This window comes from Prinia subflava, chromosome 7, assembly GCF_021018805.1.
Source record: "Prinia subflava isolate CZ2003 ecotype Zambia chromosome 7, Cam_Psub_1.2, whole genome shotgun sequence".
Taxonomy (NCBI): Eukaryota; Metazoa; Chordata; class Aves; order Passeriformes; family Cisticolidae; genus Prinia; species Prinia subflava.
This window is the reverse complement of record NC_086253.1, coordinates 29142825-29162079: the sequence shown is the minus strand read 5'-3', so window position 1 is coordinate 29162079 and position 19255 is coordinate 29142825. Positions and strand designations below refer to the sequence as shown.

Below are 19255 nucleotides of genomic sequence, written 5' to 3'. Positions count from 1 at the left end.
TAACATTAAATAAAATATTCCCGTGGGCTTTTTGGAAAAAAACCCCAGAATTTCTGCACAAAATTCAGCAGTTTTGGAAATGGAAACAGCCACATCTAAGCATCTGGCATTAGTACTTCCTTGGAAGAAAAATGAAACTGAATATGTCTATTGAATGTGAGAACAAAATATATTTTTTTGCCAAACCCAGTACAAATCATCAGTGCCAAGACAAAGTGCTTTCAAAAGCTTGGCTGGAGTCCACTAAGACTTATTTTAATCAGGTATAAGGACAAAGGAACAATATAATGGTGTTATTTCATGTTAATATTTGCTCCTGTTAGCTAAAACCCAGCAAACAAAACCCCCACATATTTTAAAAAAATTTAATTGATTAAAATGCAATTTGCTGTTGCAATTTGTCACAGAGCTCTTTAATTTCATTCCAGTTTTTTTAGGAACTCTTGGAAACCATTATTGAAACTGGTTACCAAAAGATAATGGTTTGCACTCGGATCAGTTGCACTGTCTACTACCTACATCTTTCACCTCTAAATGACACTTTTTACAATAGTTTTGAAGGTAAGCAGGAACTAAGAGTTCTGAAAGCTACTGAATATTATTTTATGGCTGAAATGCAAGAAACCAAATCTCACAACACACTCTCCACACCTCAACAAACACATTTAGATATAGATAAGAGTATAAGTTTCTAAAGGAAATAACATATTTAAATGCTCTTTCTCTGTGTTTGAACCTAAAAAGATAAAAAGTTGATGCAGAACAGACCAAAAGAACCAAGTTGTGGGACACAGCATTCATATGAGGAGCCTAACGCTCAGGGGCTTAGAGTATTAGTAAGAAAGGAGAAGAGGAATAGGTGAGTGCTTACAAATAAAATATTACTGTGCTAAGAATCTGAAGTTTTCTTTGGTTTGCATCTTCTAAACAAGCTGAGAGACACATCCAGGAAAGCAACTATTGCACTCCAGTGAAAATAATAAAATTTGTGTGTAACTACGTCTTCCCGCTTCCAGTGCTCTCCTCTTACAAAAGCCAAGACAGATGCCAAAATTTTCATCACAATTTATGATATTTCTACCATATTTCATTTCTCATGTTTTAGAACTGTTCTAGAAATTTCATGGATCAGTACTGAAGTAGTTCAATTATCTCTCTGTAAGGAGCATGAAACCTTTATTTTAGTGTTGCTTCCAAATATTTTTGAAGTTTGTTAAAGATAAACATAACCCCCCAAAGGAACACAAAAATAATCAATCAACCCACCCACTCCCCTAGCCCAGCTCCCCTTATAACATTGTGGTATTACACAGCTTCAGTATTAGCACTTCTAATAAATTATTGAGTTAAAGAGAAAGAAGTTTCCCTTTTAAATTATTTTTGCTTTCATTTAAAGGCAGTCTTCCTCTCACCCAGAAGAGTTTTCTTTTAGTGTCCCATCCCTGTAGGGAAATACAATTGTACTTTGACATGTCTTTCTTGACGCTTCCTAGCTTTAAATGATGCTGGCAATTCCATAGGCTGTGGCTCTCTTGTGAGGCTTCCCTGCTGTTAAATTGCCTTTTTTTTTTAATCTAATAAAACATAGTGGATTTGCTGCCTTTTTCATTATAAAAGTAATGTTATCCATGAAGTATCCTTTCACTTAAATAATAATTTTGTTCTTTATTGCTTTCTCTGTGATCCATTTCAAAATCAGTTTTTGTTAATGGATCTATAGCCTGTGAACATATTTTCTAGCCTCTCTGATAGTATTCTCTGATCACCTTCTCCTTTCAGGCATGATAAAAGGAGTAAAGGATACAATCAGAATTAGTGGGACTGGAAAAAAATGTTGAGATTTCTGTGATGATGAGAACTCTGGGACCATTCTCCAAAGGCTTCTCTCCTCTGGGTATTTTGTATTTGCATACAGACACAATCTAAGCTTCCAAAAAACTCACCTGCTCTTTAATGTAGCTCTGGGAAGAAAGCCATTAAGAGCCAAGACTGCTAGCAGAGAGCATATCAGGCTTCTGCAAGCAGCATCCCACCTAGTCACGTGTCTGACTCATGGGGCAGTCTGAAGGCTTTGTAGTATCTGATGTCATGACTAATGGTGTGCTTTCCTTGTTTTTTGTTTCATCCTCTCCTTAAAAAGTGAATGACATGCAAGGTGCCTTTGCCTGTACTGTCTTTTTCTAACATTTTGGTTTGTCTTCATCTTCTCTCCACAAAAAGAAAATTGCTTCTGTATTAAAAAAGTTAGGAGATTTGTGACACTCGGTTATTGAGAATGTTAATGCTGTTGTATCAAACCGTTTCCCACAAAAGGTTTAACATACAAAGTATTCAAAATTTCTCATGTAATCTCCGTGTTATATTACTGATTACTTTTAAAGTAGGAACTGATACGAGGAAGTCTGGTGTTATGTGGGGAGACAGATTGTGGGAGGACAGCTAATGATAGTGCTGAAGGCAATCTTGTCCCTGATAAATTGCAGCTGTGTTAATTACCAAAGAGTGGGAACAGCCTTGCCCTCACAGCTGTGGGTGTGATAAAGAGTGAGTTGGCTGGCAGGGAGTCAGCTGGAGTCTGCTGGCTGTGCTGTGAGGAGGAAGGGACAGGAGGTCGTGTGAGGGACAGAAAGGGTGAGACGTCATGTGAGGGACAGGCAGGGTTAGGTGGCTGTGCTAGGGACAGGAAGGAGCCAGCTGGAACTGCACAAGGAAGAGAAGAAGGAGAAAAAGAGCCAGAGCTGTGTGAGCTGCCCATGGGAAGGTATGAGAGACCTTCTCATATGAGACCTTCTCCTCTGTATGAGAAATAAGGTGCTAATGCTTAAAGCCTTCTGAAGTTTTACCAAGGTGCTCTGAGTGTCGTGGCCGTCTCAATAACCACAGTGTTACGTTAAATTACATCTCAATTTTACCCTAACCATTGTACACAATTTGAAGGCTTGCTTCAACCTATGGAGTCCATCAGTGAGTCCATGGTTCTAAAGTGCAGATCGTAGTGATTTCTCTGCACCTTCATGAAAGGCTGCAGAACATCCAAATGTGTGAAGGATGGCAACGTGGCAGGATTATTACATAACTCAGAGAGGGACACATGACTGACTTTACACTGCTGCAGTTACATGATGCACTAAATCTCTCACCCATCACCAGTAAAGAGCTGCCTTGCAGAATGGGAACAATGGGGAAAAGTGGCAGACTTGTCCTGCTGTCTTTGTAGATTCACCAGGGTGCGCAAGGAGAATCCCTATAGCACATCTGCCTTTTCCTGTAACCAGCCCTGTGTCTGAATAACAAATTTTCCTTTGAGTCTTCTAAAGCTGCAGACATGTTGAGAGAGCCCAACAGTCAGAAATATGGTCTCTCTAAATTTCTTCCCATTTCAGTTCCAGAGGGGGAACTTATTCTCAAATTTGGTAATATCCTAGGGAGCATTATGCCATGCAGGACTCAGTAGAACAAGGCTCATAATCCATTTGTATTCATGCTGAGTAGTATTTGTAAAGTGGAGCAACAGCCTGCAGCAATAAACAGCAAACTTTCTTGTCCACCAGCTCCAAACACTTTGAACTGACCAATCTGCTAGGAAAACAGTAGCGTTTGCCACAAATATTTGCGCATATTTGATACTAAAAAAATACATATGGCTGAAAGACTATTGATTTTCTTTTTTCTATGCTTGTTTTGATTCCCTAGAACAATACACTGCACATAATGTTTTGGGGCTTGTCCCTTCTGGGAGTCCATGTTTTTTCAGATCAGACTGAGTAATTTTGAAAGTTGTTGCTGCTTTATTGATTTTCTGCCCAAATCCATTTTGCTAAGTAAACTGATATAGGAAGTAGGGCTCGTGATCATCTCACAGACACAATAGCCAAGCCCTACCCCTTTCCAAAACTCCAAGGCTTTATAATTTTAAAATCTGATTTTTATTAGACCTAGGTGACCTGTAAAATAGGAAAACCTCAGCTCTGCTGGGTAAGGTGGAATAAAAGTAAACAAGTTTGCAAACCCATTTTCCCTTGCTCCCTGTGTCCTTGCAGGGGCAAGTTCTTTACTGTCAGCTTCTACTCCATCAACTAGACACTCAGCAGCCACAAAATTCCTCCAGTCCCTTCATGTTTGATGAGAAAAGGCCTGTAGTCCATTTCCAGAAAGACCCTGCCTGCCCACACCTCTTCCCACAGGGGGCAAGCCAGTCTAGTGTCCCCTCCTGGGGACCTGCTGCCTTGCTGGCTCTTGAGGGTTCCACTAAGACAGGTGGAACTGGTCCTTCCTGACACAGGTGCAGCCAATGCAGCTCACTCTCCTCCCCCCTCGCACCTCATCAGCCCCACTGAAGCCCTCCTTGTTGCTCTGCCTGCTCCCCTGGCACTCCAGGGACAGAAGCTTTCTTTGGCAGGGTGCTCAGTCAGGGAGGTGAGGAGGGGGAGCTGTACTTTTCACAGCTGGTGAGTCAGTGTGGTCTGTGAATGGCTGCCAGGGCACACCAGGCACCTGTTTTCCCTGGCCCGTTCCTGCTCCTGAGCTCTTCTCTGGTGCTGTGCTTCCTGCCCTGCCTGCTGGCACTGGTGGAGCTTCTGGTGCTTTGGTGCGTGAGTGGAAAGGGGCTCTAGGCTGCACAGCCCTCTGTGGGCAGCAGGCAAGGTATCCCTGAAAGCAGGGCAGCAGCTGAGACCAGGGCTCAGTAAGTGGCAGGGTTTAGGTGCTCTTTAAAAATATGTATGTATGTGTTTTATTCATTTTAATCATAGTGAGAGAAAGAGCAGTTACCATTCAGTTTGCAGTAACTAAGCTCCCATTGTTCTGAAGTGCTTGACTTGTGTTCCTTTCAGAACAGAAGCATCTTGCAGAGTTCAGTGTTCTCTGGGGTAGCTGTTCTAGGGCTGCCCCACTGCACCACCTTCACAGACAAGTACTGTTCCCTTACCAAGTTGCTGCATAGTGGTGATTGAACCTCTTCTTATGCTCATGTAGAATAGTTGAGAAAGGAATAACCAAACCATTCATAGAGACGGGGGGAGGGTAAATATTCCCCCTTTGCAGTGTAGCTAGCTCAAATGAGTTTATATGGTTTATTTCTCGAGGTTTATTCTGTATTGCATTTCTGTTCCTATGATGTCAGGTGGCAGTTCAATACCTTAAATGCACTGCATAATTTTAAAGATTAAAGCTCTGTAAAACTTCTGTGTGGAAGTTTTGTAATAATGGTGGATACTGACTTCTACATTTTATATGGTGAGTAAAAATAGCCATGTATGTCACAATACTAAAAAAAAATCCCACACTACTGATGAATAGTATTTTATATATCTACTGTACTTTCCAAGCTTACTTGGTGGAGAATAGCTCAAACTTCTGAGATATTTATTTGCATTCCGTGAGTAGTGGTTTATGAATTTCATGGCATTTATTTAATTTTGGTTTTACCAACAAGAAGGTTTAATTAGTTTTTTAAGCCTTCACTCATTTCAGATCTTATTAATATAGGAATAATACTGCTGTTTTAAAGTTCAAGTTGTATTGGGACTATACTTAAAGTTTTTAGTGATTTTTTTAATGGTGAACTATATAATTAGGGATCTATTTGATTTTGTGACCTGACCTCTTATGTAAAAGACTGTAGACCTCTCAGAGATTAGTATGTCAAAGAGGCCTTGGTTTAGAAATTATTTGATTTGCTGCTTTTTAATTAATTAAAAGCTTTAAAAGCTAATAATCGTCAGTTTATTTAACTTTAACTAACCAAAAGCATCAATAGTGATGTGTGTATTAGGAGAGTATAAGGTTAACAATTCTTTCAAACCAAGAATGAATTCTTGGCAGTGGGATGATAGGATTAAATACCTTATTTTCAGCCCTAAAGCAATTTCTACAAGGTACTGTACTAAGTCCCTTGCCTAACCATATGTATTTGAGTTTTTACCAAGTAAGTGTAGCTTCTGAAAAAATAGGTTCTTTTTTGGAGATACAAAAAACATTTCTATGTGCTGTTGTTATCCATCTTTAATGGTAAGGGACAGCTTTCTTACATCAGCTTGCTTTTTGAAGTACTAATTTTCTGTAGGTTCATGGTTGAGATCTTGCCAGCCAAGTTTGGAGAAACAGATTTTAAAATCAGACATCTTATGCAATTACATATGCAGAGTTGAAACAAATCATAAATTTTCTGTACATTGCAGGGTAATTGCATAAAATCAATTTCCAGAATGAGCTGTTGTGGAGAATGTACAGAAGTGTGTACAAGGGAAAATGAGGTTTCTGAGAGCACTGCTTGCTGCTTCAAAAGTTATAAGTGAAGCCATTTTTAAGGCCAGGTCCATGGTTATTTAAGAAAAGGGCAACAAACCATTAAACTGTAATCTGAGACCATAGTGGCTTTGTTTAAAGGATGGACAGATCTGACTGGAAATATTTGATGGCACTACTACTGAGCGGCATGTGACAGACCAGGTGAATATAGGTTACAGTCAGGATGTATTTTACTTGCTGTCAAGGGTGACATCTGCAGTTACAGGTATTTTGCTTTCAGATAAATGTTTGCTCTTTTTGTAAGCTATATACAAATAATATGGAGACAAGAACAGATTCTGAAATAAAAATAATGGAGACAAGGAAAGGAGAATGTGGATTTCTAACACTATTTTCTAAGTGTGGATAGACATAGAGAAGTAGAGAGGAGTTTACTTTTGTGAGTGGTTTCAATTTTGGTGATTCCATAATGTCTTAGAACAGTTCTTCAGGGAACAGCTTACTGTGGAGTGGGAGGAGAGTTAGTTTTTGCATTGCCATGAAACTCTCCTGTGTCATATCTGTTATATGTGGTCACAGTGAGGGTTTTGCCCAGCTTGAGCAAAGTGGGGAGGAAGAAACCCTAGAAGTTTGCAGGCCAGAAGCAGGAAAGGTTTTTTTCACCCACTGAAGGAAAGTGTGACATTACCCATCAATACTCTTAGCTAAGTCTTCACAGCTTCTCATTTCAGTAAGAGCCTAAGCTGAACATCCATGGGAGGTTTCAGTCAAATGAATGACATGGGTCTTTGCTATGATAAAAGTCTATTTGTAATTACTGCTTTAGGGAGAAGGAAGATGGACTTGAGGTGGCCAGGGTCCAGCATCAGGTAGGTTTTTCCTTGGTGGTGGGGGAAGAGAAAATGACTATGCAAAAAAGAGAAAAAATAAGTGACTAGCTGGCACCTGCTGGTTGGCCACAAGACTGTGATGTTTATTTTGGTGTATGAGGAGAAGGTGGACTGTGGTCATTTAAACATTTTGATCTGTGGAATTCATAAGCTGCTCACTCTTCTAATTATTACAAATACTTTTGCCTCTTAATTTCTTTTGATATGATTATTTGAGAGGAGGTATAATGCCATGACGTACTTAAGGACACACTGCTTTTAAGTGTAATTCTTTTAGTGAAAAATTCTAAATTTGATTTTTCTATGAATAAAATAATATTTTGTCATTTTGTTTGCTTATGCATAGGACTCAGATTTTTGTAGTCCTCTTCCTATTTCTTTGTGTCCTAGCTGGCCAGCAAACATATAATTTCTCTCTCACTGTTCCTCCTCTCCCACTTTACATGCAGTGACAAAACTATTCCTCCAAATCCCAGAGCTGTGTAGAACAACCATCTGCCCATCTAGAACAGTTTTCTTTTTCTGCTGATTGCCAACTTCACTCTTTTATAGCCCAAAACATACTACAACATTTTCTTTTCCAGATGGAAAATGCATATTTACATTTTTTTTCTGTTTTCTCAAGAAGTGATGAGTACAAAGCTGTGTTATGCATTGTAGCACCATTGGTAGAACTGACTTAGCCAACCCATTTGCATTTCTGAAGTACAACCCCTGTCTCTTTGCATTCATTATTGCTTAATTTTGATGGAAAGTATCCTAGAGAACTAATTTTCTAGTAGTTCAGAAGAGTTCATTCTAACTTACCACTGCAGCATCACAAGGATTAGTGAAGTTGGACCTCAAAACCAGAGTGAGCAGTATATGTAATATCCTACTGGTCTGTAGTGAACTACAACCAATGTCCTATGTGATGACTCTTAATTAAGAATTAATGTTTGTCCTGAGCTGTTTGAGGATCATCAGTATAGTATGTTAAAGGGGAGAGGCTGTAATACCAAATTATATTTCTACATTTCTAATGAGAATGGCCACTAATAGCTGAATTTCCCCACATCTTAAAGCCTTCATTTCTATATTCTGTTGGAACTCTATATAGAGAAGCTGGGATGTGTCTTCATCTCAGAGCACCAGGTTGTGCCACTGCAGCCCCTGTGAGTGAAAGGTGTTCCTTAGGCCAGGAGTACAAAGCAAGCTAGGGTTAAGTAACCAGCCAGTTTGGCTTGGTGCACTTTTAAGTACAAAACCTGAGTCATGACCCTTGTCTGCCCCTACTGCCAGTACCATGTCCTAGCTCTGAAGGTATTTGAGTTCTGAAGCTCCCCTGAAACCCAAATGCTCTGAGTGCTCTGGGATTTGAGCAGTGGGAAGGCAGTGATTTGTGCTGCAAGGTGCTCCTCTACTGTGCCAGGTGAATGTGTACTCAGCATGTCTGTTGTCAGACAATTCCTGACATGTATAGAAACAAACACCAGTTTGCCATGAATTGACAACAAAAATCATTAAGTATCATTAAATGGAAAGTCTGATTTTTTTGTCCAAAAAAACATTGTATGTATTTAGGAAAACTGAAGTCCCTTGATATCTTACTTAACATTTTTATAGAGACAGTGGATAAATTCAGAAGTACTTAAATACACAGTGTTTTTTAACTAGCAGTTCAGATTTTTATGAGAAATTGATTTATGAAGCTTGTAAAACAAAACAATATTGCCACCAGGGAGCCGAATTCTTGTGGTTTATATGTAATAATCAAGCTGTATCAAGGCAGTGTTTTGCCAGATTTTGTGTGCTTCTTACATATTATTAGAAATTGTTCCTCATAGATATCACAAAACCCTTAAATAAAATTATATGGTTAAATAAATTTTGAATAGCTGCTAACATTTGATTTTGAACATTGTTGGCTTGCTTTGGGAATAACATGGCTGGAACACCCTTTGTGTTTTGTACACCTGTTGTCTCCACAACAGCTCATTCAGTTTTATGTTAAAGCAGGTGTTTTTCTGGTGTTTATCCTCAGTTGCTTGAACTTATATATAGCAGTGGAAATAGCTGCTAATCACCAGGATTGACGAAACATAAAAAACAGCATAAAACTAATTTTGATTGAACATATCCATGAGGTATCACTTTGAATTTGCAGTGAGTGGAAGAGTGTGTACATTTCTGCATAAGCCGTAGGAATAAGTTTTGTGCAAGAAATGCAATTATGGATATTTATATCAAGAGTTGACACTCTGGAAATCAGACTTTTTTACAATAGTTTTTTACTGTCCAGTCCTTATATAGAAGTATTAAATGATTAAGGAGAAGAAAATTTTAAAAACCCACCATAAAACACCAGCAGTTGTAAGTTCAAAGACTAGATTAATGAATTAAATGTTAAGCATGGCACTATGTTTTTAAATGCATAAATGTGTATGATTATATTTAGAGTAACTGGAATGTGAAAATAGTATAATGATGTTGATCTTAAGGCTGCCATTTAATATATAATTTGAATGAGACAAATCAGTTTTATTTTGTATCTTGCATGTTTCATAGCTATTATTACACCTGAAAACTTAAAAATCTTTGTGGCAGTATAAATTTTGGGCTTCTTTGCATTTATCTGTAATTAGTTATAAGACCTGTCTTTTCTTCTTTCATCCACCACTTATCTCTCTCTCCATCCTCACCAGTTTTATCAATTCCTTGGGTTTGTTTTATTCTTCTTCACCATACCTCTTCTTGTCCAAGAATATTATTTGTTGCTTGCTGAAGATTGTGAACAGGTGTAGCCAGCAAATGAAGGTATGTCACACATTTTAGCAGTTAGTAATAGTAATAAGATAAAGTGTTATGTAATTCAAAACATGGTAACCACCATGGTTTTAGCTAGCTAGCCAGATGAAGACCATATTACCATGTTATCTTTTGTACTATTATTTCTGTTAATAATGTTTCTCATGCTATAGATAAACCTTGTATTATAAATCTATGTTTTGAAAGACTGTAATCAGTCTGTGAATTTTTTTGCATCTGAGACTGAGGACTTGATCACTGGACAATATCCTTTCCTTACTAACACATAGTGCATGGTGTTTCATATATGAAATGAAATAGCTTTTGACAAAGACCTATTTATCCCTAACTGATGTTATTACTAAGAAGTTGCAAACAATTATTGATGATTAAAAAAAAAAGTGAGAGAGTCTAGAAAAAAAAAATAGAATAACAGCCCTGCAACCCATTTTGTATATTCTTAAATTTAACATCTTGTAACACTAGACTCTAGTCTCTGCTTTACTTTTAATCCTCTCTATGATGTCTTCATATACTTCCTGATTAAAATTCAGTTCGCCAAAAATTGTAATTTAGGTTCAGCATGAGTTTTATATAAATGGTTGTTTGTATTTCTTATCAACTATTAACATTGAAGTGAATATTTTAATAACTTAATACTGTTATGAGTTGTCATTGTCACAACTGAAAAATATCCAAAGATTGAGTAACTGTGAATAAGAGACAAAAGAAATAATAGCAACTTAGCAGGATTTTGCCCAGACATCTTTTGTCACAGATCTTAAGGAACCTGTGCATCTTGTAATGAGTTTTATCTGGAGCAATGTTCTCTGCTGCATAAAAGAAGCTTTAATCTTGACTTGTGACTGATATTTTTTTACTTTGTACCTTTCTCTGCTGCCAAGTCTATATGCTATAGTGTTACACATGAATGTACTACTGGATTGAAAGCAAAATCTGTTTTTTAAATTATTTTTCCTCTTTTCATAGTTGTACCAGAAGGGTAAATGTTTATGCCTAATATTCCTCCGGTAACTTTTTCTAGCTTTGTTTCTATGTGTCTAGAAGAACTGAGTCAACTCAACTGTTCATGTTTTATCAGTTTTCTACTAACTTGCAAAACCGAATGTTTATTGTGAAAACCCCAGAAATTTGGCTGTGTATGTTTGATTGCAGATGCACACATCTCTGGCTTGCAATGATATGGGCATTTGTGTGTACTGAAATAGTTACACATAAATATATCAGTGTATTTTGTATTTATATATGCATGTCCTTCCCTACTGCCTTCTCATCTATACTGCCCAACTCTGTAAAATCCTGTTAAAATCATATAGTCTTTTTGATCAATCTCATGGCTTTATTAATAGTTTGTAGTTAGATGAGTAGATCTTCCTTTTTATTAATTAAAAACTTAGTGTACATCTTCCTTTTTATTAATTAAAAACTTAGAGTGTACATAAGGCAGAATCTTTGTCTTACAATAACATGTATTGAATAATATAGAGCATAAAATGCCAGTGTCTTAATCAGAACTCACATAAACATAACACAATGTGTATGTCTTAATGGTAGGTTGGTTTGTTTTGTTTTTTCTGCCCAAGTGTATTTCGGTGTTTATGAATTATTTCATTAATGTGTGTAGCTTGTAACTGCCTTTTGGTATTGCTTTTATGTAATGATGAAAAAAAAAATGTACTTAATTTCATCAAGTAAAGCCATCAGTTTTCGACAAATGCCAAAACTTAGGCATTTCAGATTCAGGTAATATCGAATCTTTATCTCTCTGAATATGTTAATGTTTGTGTGTATGAACTTGTACATAAAAAACACCAAAACTGTTCAATGGCAAGTTATGGGCAAGTGGTGGAGTGTTTAATTTCATTTGGTAGGTTATCAGTGACCTGAGTCTAAAAAAAAAAGATAGAAAATGTAAGGATATCAAATATGATATTAAGTGTGGTATAATGGTATTAATTAAATTAGATGAAAACATAAGTCGTGCTAGAGGTATAAAAGCTGTAATTTGTGTACATTTTGGATAAAATCAAGAAATATGCCCTGGATCAGACTCTTTTTCTTCTTCCCTGATTGATTTATTAAGATCTGAAATTCCTTTTCATCAGCAGATTTAATTTCACACCTTTGTTTAGAGAGTTAGGTAAAAAAAAAAAAATCACATTTTAAGTGCACTTCACTGTTGGTAATATGTGAAGTATTAAGTGACAGAACTGTATTATTGTACTGTGATAGTTTTTCAGAATCTAATCTTTAAATGTTTTATTTAAATTTTTGGGGTGATACATTTTTGGTTTTGACTGGGATATATTATGTGAACTGGGTGCATACAGGTAACACCAAGATGCCCATGATCCACAGCTGAAGTGTGAGGAAAAGATTTTTTCCATTATTCTGCTGGCAAAACAGGGACACATGCACTGCTAAGCTTCTGTCATCCTAGCAGGGGCAAAAAGCGCTCCGGCTGTTTCCTGGCTCACAGATCAGAAAGGTCTGGCGCAGGCACAGTTCTTCACAAGGCTGTGTTTTATGATCTCCAAGCTTCTTATCTCCCTTCCCCCCTTACTAGGCCTGTGAACAACGATTCTTAGGTCTTTTACAGCGTTGTTACGTGACTTCTCAAGATAGACAAGAAACAGTGAATTTTCCCAGAGTGGATATTCTTAGCACTCCCCCAGCTGCAAGGTCATCTTGAGCGAAAACAATTCTAAAACCAAGCCTTTCTCCTCCCCGGTCTTCCAGTTTTAACCCTTTCCTCTCTACATGTGTTAACAATAACCAGGAAAATATATTGTCAAGAACTTTTTGTTGAACTGGAGAGAGTATATTAGTAACAAATTATTTGATATGAGGTACTAAATTTAAGTGTAATCTATTTGTACTTAAATGAAGAAACTGGATTCTCTATAATATTCCCTATAGTACAAGCTGTTCTTGTATTCCCAAGAACATGTAGTTTTATATGTCAATTCTTTCTTCCAATTCAGGCTGACAATGTATAATCTTGTTATGAATAGTTTGAAAGAATGGATCTTTTTCAACCTAAATGATTCTATGACTAGATCATTTTACTGAAGCAAAACTACTCAGTATTAATTTAAATATGGGGAAACTCTATTATTTTTCCCTTCAGAATTGTTGGAATGGAGGTAACAGTGCATATAACTACGCTTGAATGACGCAATATAGGGAAAATTCACTCTTTGGTTCCTCTGCAGAGGAATGGATTACACAAAACCATTAGAAACAAGTACAGTTGTCTGTCTCCAGATTATTATTGTGGATTTGTCTCGATTTAGGACTGAAAAATATGACAGTTTGATGGCTGATTTTTGACATTCACAAAACTGGGAACCAGGAAAGTGATTGAATGGAATTGTAAATGGTGTAAGCAGAAGAATATTTAAATATAGGCAGAAGTTTGAAAATAGAAAAATGTGATTGATTTTGAGTCTAGCAAGCAAAGTAGCTAGTTCTGTCATTGTTTTGAAAGCTTTTCAAACAAGGTAGGCTAGTCTAATTATCATAAAATGCTTGTTTTATAAGATGGGGAAAAAAACCCATCAGTGCTACTGCATACTGTACTTCAAGCTTACATTCAAGCTTACATCTGAGCTTAACTGAGCCAGTCTTCAGTCAAAGAGAAGATCATGTCATGATAAACAATAGCAACAATATATATAGGTGTAAGAAATCTGATCTTCCACAGATTTGTTTTCGTCTTGTAGAAGGACAGTTCATAATGAAATGAAGCACTGTGACTTAATGCTCGGAAATAAGTAATGAGTTAATTCTTCAGAAATGTCTTGAGTCTTTAGAGATTGCTGAGTTCAAATTTCTCTTGAGATTCAAAAACCACTGTGAATAACACATGTAAAGAACGATGCTCCTCACTTCTTAACGTTATACTTTTATAGGGACAAAACCACCTTCTCTACTGTGTCTTTATGTAGGATAGGTCTATGGAGGGCCTAGAAACTACATACATGCTTCTATTAAAAGAAAAATATTTGTAAGGCATTTCTTGTGGGTGTGTTTTGTTTTGTTTTTAATTCTCCAGCTCTGACTGAGGGAAGCTGGAAAGGATGACAGGAAGCTGGTTTTGGAAGAATGGGGAGATGGGGAGGAACAGATGTTATGAAAGAGCAATGATAAAGCTTTAGATGGAGTATGCCTCATGCATGGAGGGGTACTTGTTCCTCATTCAGTATATTTAGGATTTTATGGAGGGTTTTGTTTGGTTTTCTTGTTGGATTTTCTAGGATTTTTCGTTGTTGGGTTTTGTGTTCTTGTTTAGTTTAGTTCATTTATTTATTTTGGTTTTGTTTTGATTTTTTGCCCCTATATTGTCTTTCATGCACTTTTGTAATTGCTGCAATTTGGACTTCAACAACAACTTATTTTGTCTTTGATTCACAATTAGGTCTTCTACAACTGAGTGTAAATGAGCAATGATGATAAGGTCTGTGCTGGTCTCATTTGCTAATACAAAGTTTATTTAAAAATTTATGAAATGCATGCTTTCTCTAGTCAATAAGCATTCATAACTTACTCTGTCAACTACTGCAGAGTACTTTCTTTGATAATTTTGCATTGAAATTGTAATGTATGCTGGAGGTATAATGTTTGTGACTTTGTGAAGTCTATCTCACATAAAATTTTTGTGTGTCATTTAGAGTTTTTAAAATGATCAAATGTTTGAAAGATGGTCAATTGAAGATGCTGCTCTAGCTGGAAGAATAACCAGCTAGATAAATAAAAGATAGGATTTTTTCCCCCCTCAACCTTCTTTTCTAAAGAAGGAGAGCCTTTTATTGTTGCTAACACTAATGTCTAGAAGAAAGGATATGAAAATCCTATGCATCCCTTTCTGATACCCATCCATCCTCTACCACACGCTAATAAATCATGAATTATTTACTATATAATGCCATGTAATATTTTCCTGTTTTGTCTCCTTTCAGTGAAGAAGGTAAATTGATTCCCAAAACAGTTCTTATTGCACTGCTCTGGCTTTTGGGTGAAGCCTAAAAATCAGATCTTGGAGGTGTTTTCATATTAAGAGTTTGTGGCTTTTGCTGACAATTCTGTCTGCATGGTGAGGTGCAGTGATTTGTTGCTTTTATATTGAATGTTAAATTTTACTATAGATTATGCCCAGAGTTAAATTTATTCAATCTCACAGCTTAGAATAAATGTTAACCTTCTGCATTCATGTTAGCTGAATGATGAGAGTTCAAGGGTTCAAAGTTTCTTGAAGAGATGCGTGGAGTGCTGGGCACTGAAGATAAAGCAACACTGATCATACTGTTGAAACTGGGGTACACCAAACCCAACATAACATCAAAACAGTTATATAATTAAATCTTTTACATATAAATATTTGCACAGGGAGAAGAAAGATTTATTTCAAGCGACAGATTTTAATCTATAATATTTCAGGATACTTTCTTGGCTTTGTGTAGCATTTAGTCAAGAACTTAATGTAATAAAATATGGTGCTGAAATATTTTTGTTTGGATTTAGGTGCTCTGGTGGTAGGAAATACTGTAAACCTACAATATATTATGACAGATTATTGTTGCATAATATTTTAGATATGTAGCTCACCCCAAGATATTTTCTCTTCCTAAATATGGCAAATTATAATGTCTCTGTTTCAGCTTGTTTTATGGACTATAATTGGACTATGTTTTTATCTTTGCAGGAAAGTAAGGGGTCTTTTTGCATGATGCTTGTATAAAGAACCTTAAATTCAGTACAGGTAAATTCATTACGATATTTTTTGATTGCTAGGAATTTCCCCTCAGTGAAAATAGACTTCTAGAGAATAAAGGAACCCTGTTTAGTATTGTTTTCTCTCAGGCTTGTGTTCACGATTTAATGAAGGAAATAAAATTATAAAAATCATAGTTTTCAAATGTATGCCTTGGATGTGATATTTATGTGTCCAGACATCTGCAAAAAACATGTCTAAGCTGACCTTTATTTCTGTTTCTTAAGCCCATTTGAGGAACAGCTCACATAGAATAACAAAAGCAGATGCAATATTTAAGAAAAATACACTTTCCATTTAGTTTGTAATAATGCTTTAGGAGAATCTTCTGTTATTAAATGAGTCAGTTTGATTTATTTTCTTGTTGCAGTTTTCAATTAAGAATAAAGTATTCTATTTATATGTCAAAGGAGAGGGAGGCAGGGGGAGATTTTTTCATTAGCAAATAATGAATGTGAGTAGGCACTTTACAAGAAAACAGTTCATTACCTATATACAAGGTTTTTTCTAGACTGAAAGAAAAATAGCTGCCATGATTAAAGATGCACATGAAATGCTGCTTGTCACAAAAAATTCCTGAATTGTTTTTCTTAAATAGTTTAAAAGTATGTATATGATAACAAAGTAGCAAAAACATTTTGACTTGATTTATACTAGTCAATAAAAATTTGTATATTTATTATAGAAACAGCTGTCTGAATGCTTTCAGCATTATTTTTCAGAAGGGTGTTTTCCTACTTTTGAATGTTTTTGTCTACTGATAGGTCATAAAATAAAAATGCATTCTAGTATTAAAAAGTTAAGTTGCATTGGATCTGTCATAGTATCTGTATCATAGTATTTCTCCTTTTTCATACCTCTCCTGTGCTTTCATAGACAGGTAGAAAGACTGTAACCTGAAAAAGTGAGAGAGAGACCTCTGAATCAGAATTTCTGGATGTGTGTATATCTCAGTATAAAGGAAAGCTGTGTGAATTTAATGAATGTAGATGGACAGCTCTACTGTAAACACTCTCACCTCCAAACAGTAGAGTGTGTTGGGTTGGTTGGTTTTGGTTTTCTTTGCATTTTTTTTCCCCTGGATCAGGCTTATCATAAAGGCTAGGGGATTAAATGTATTCTGGTTGGAATTTAGAAAGAAGATACAGATAGAACATCGTGGGAGGGAAGACCTAAATAAGCAGTCCTACAAAAGTAATGTATTGTCTTCTCACTTACAATAATTTAAGTATTAAAAAGTAAAGTTTATTAGAAAGCTGAGCATGAAAGCCCTAGTAAATCCTTAGTTGAATTTAAAGGTAAAAAGTTGAATTTAATTTCTTCGGAGGGCTGAAAATTTTGGATGGATTATTTTTGCATAATTTCTGCTCTAAAAATTACTTTTTGGTTTAATCATCACTTCTCCCTGATGAGCTATTCTCTGTGACCAGCACCTTTTACTTTCTCCCCTAAAATGCCAGACTATCTGAAGAACAATGATTTGTAGATGTTTGTAATTTTCTGTTGTAAAACCTAGCCAGTAAGCTGTGCATACTCCCACACAGGTTCTTAAACTTAGAGCTGAAATGCTTGCTCAGAAATGCACTGTGTTGACAGAAGAGTAGTAGGGTTCCTCACAATAAGAATGGAAATAAAAAATTGTACATAATTTATAAGATAACTTCTGAAAAATGTTAATCTAGCCTACTTAGCAAAAAAGTAAGTAAAATTCCATAATATGTGATCTTACCTCTTTTTATAAATTGCTTTTGTACAATATCTCCTATTTACTTCCTATGAAGGCATGTTTCATGGATTTGCATGAGGCTGAGGCACCCTGCCTCACTATCCAAACATGACAATATTCTACTCAAACCTTTTTCACAACCTGCAGTGATGTATTGTTCATTTTATGGCTTTCAGCTCCTGGGAGGAGTAGGTTAGAGACCATCACAGAGGGATGTTCTGCGAAAGTGGTAACATTGATTTAGATAATTGCAATTTATTGCTTTTAAGGCTACCATTCTGACTTTTATGCACTTGGCTAGATCAGAAACAGCTAGTGAAAAAAGCTGTAACTTTTCCTCTGATTGCAGTGCATGAGAGCTGTTCCTCTTCAGTTTTTGTAGAGGAGTCCTCTGATGTTCCAGATGGGCTTTGCTAGGGCAGTAGGTAAAACCTGAAAGGATTCATTGCATGGGGTAGAATCTTGTCTTTTTTATAGTTGAGTTCAAAGGATGCATGGTAATTTAATAAAAGGAATGATAAATCAATAAGACTAGACATCATGTGCAAAAAATTATATTTGGAAATGGGACTTCCAATTAAACAAAACATGAAAATTGATGTTTGAACATGGCCTGGGAGCTTGACCTAAACAATATTCTCCAGAAATAGATATCAGTGTATTATTTCAGCATTCCACTGTAAGTGATATGTATGAACACGGAGTCAGAAGATTTGAGCAGTGCTCAAATTAGCTGAATCTGCATCTTCTTTTCAACATATACAATAATAAACCAGGAAAAAATTGCAGAGATGTATCTTCCTCAACTACTTCATTACAATTTTGTGTGGTTTACTTGAAAATATAATTTAGCAAATATTTTTTTTCCACAAAATCTTAAAAGTTAAGTCAAGGCTCAGTAAAAGTTTCCTAAAAAACAGAAAAAAAATCATGTAGTTTTTTTTGTCCTTTTTTTCTGAATTGATTTACTCAGAAAAGGTATTTATATCTTCCCAGTCTATAAGTCAAAATGGAACCTGGTTCATGTATGACTTTAAGAAAGGTTGCTATGCTTCAGTAGATAAAATAGATAAAGGTGCCTGTTTTTATGTTATTAAATAGGAATTGTAAGAATATACCGTAAACTATTTTATTTGTGTAAGGGTTGAATCAATTTTGAGGATTTTGTATTTTATGGAAAAATAAGCTGTCATTAATAGAAAATTGTACCTACTTTATCATGGGTGGGAATTGGAATCCAGTTATTCCATTATTTCTTTTACAAGATTTTCCTTTCATTTTAAAGCTCTGTGGTCTCCTCTTTCTTCAGGGAACGCATACTAAATATTTTTCTGCAAGATTTACATAAATAGCAGATTTCATTCAGTGGTTAATAAATTAAGTAATTGTCTTTCGTTTTTATGGAGTTCTGTGTGCTTTTGGTAAAACAAATTATCCTTTAGGGATAATTTAGTCAACTTAGTAAAGGCTTTATATCTTTTAAAAGAAAGCTTTTAAAAGCACACTACTAAGGAAAGGGTCTATAAATTTAATAAGGCAAAATTCTAAATCTTTCTTGCCTTGTAATTTTTTATTTCTCATGCATTTCTGTGCAAAAAGACTGTCTTTTTAGAACCTTATTAATGAAAACAAAAAGTGATTGTATATATGTATGATTCTCAAAAAAATTTGTAACTTCTAAATATGTTCTTTGAACAAATGTTTTACCTATATGCTCCCTGTCTAATATTCCTGCAGTGTGATCATGTATGAGTATTCAGATAGCTTATTATATCGTTGTACACGTAACTAATTATCATGCATGAACTT

General features: G+C 35.8%; 1 protein-coding gene across 5 annotated transcripts in view; it reads left to right on the top strand.

Moving 5' to 3' along the window:
• Positions 1-19255, top strand: part of SGCZ (sarcoglycan zeta) — a 445512-nt gene that overhangs the window by 148515 nt on the left and 277742 nt on the right. The gene's annotated exons all lie outside the window — the stretch shown is intronic.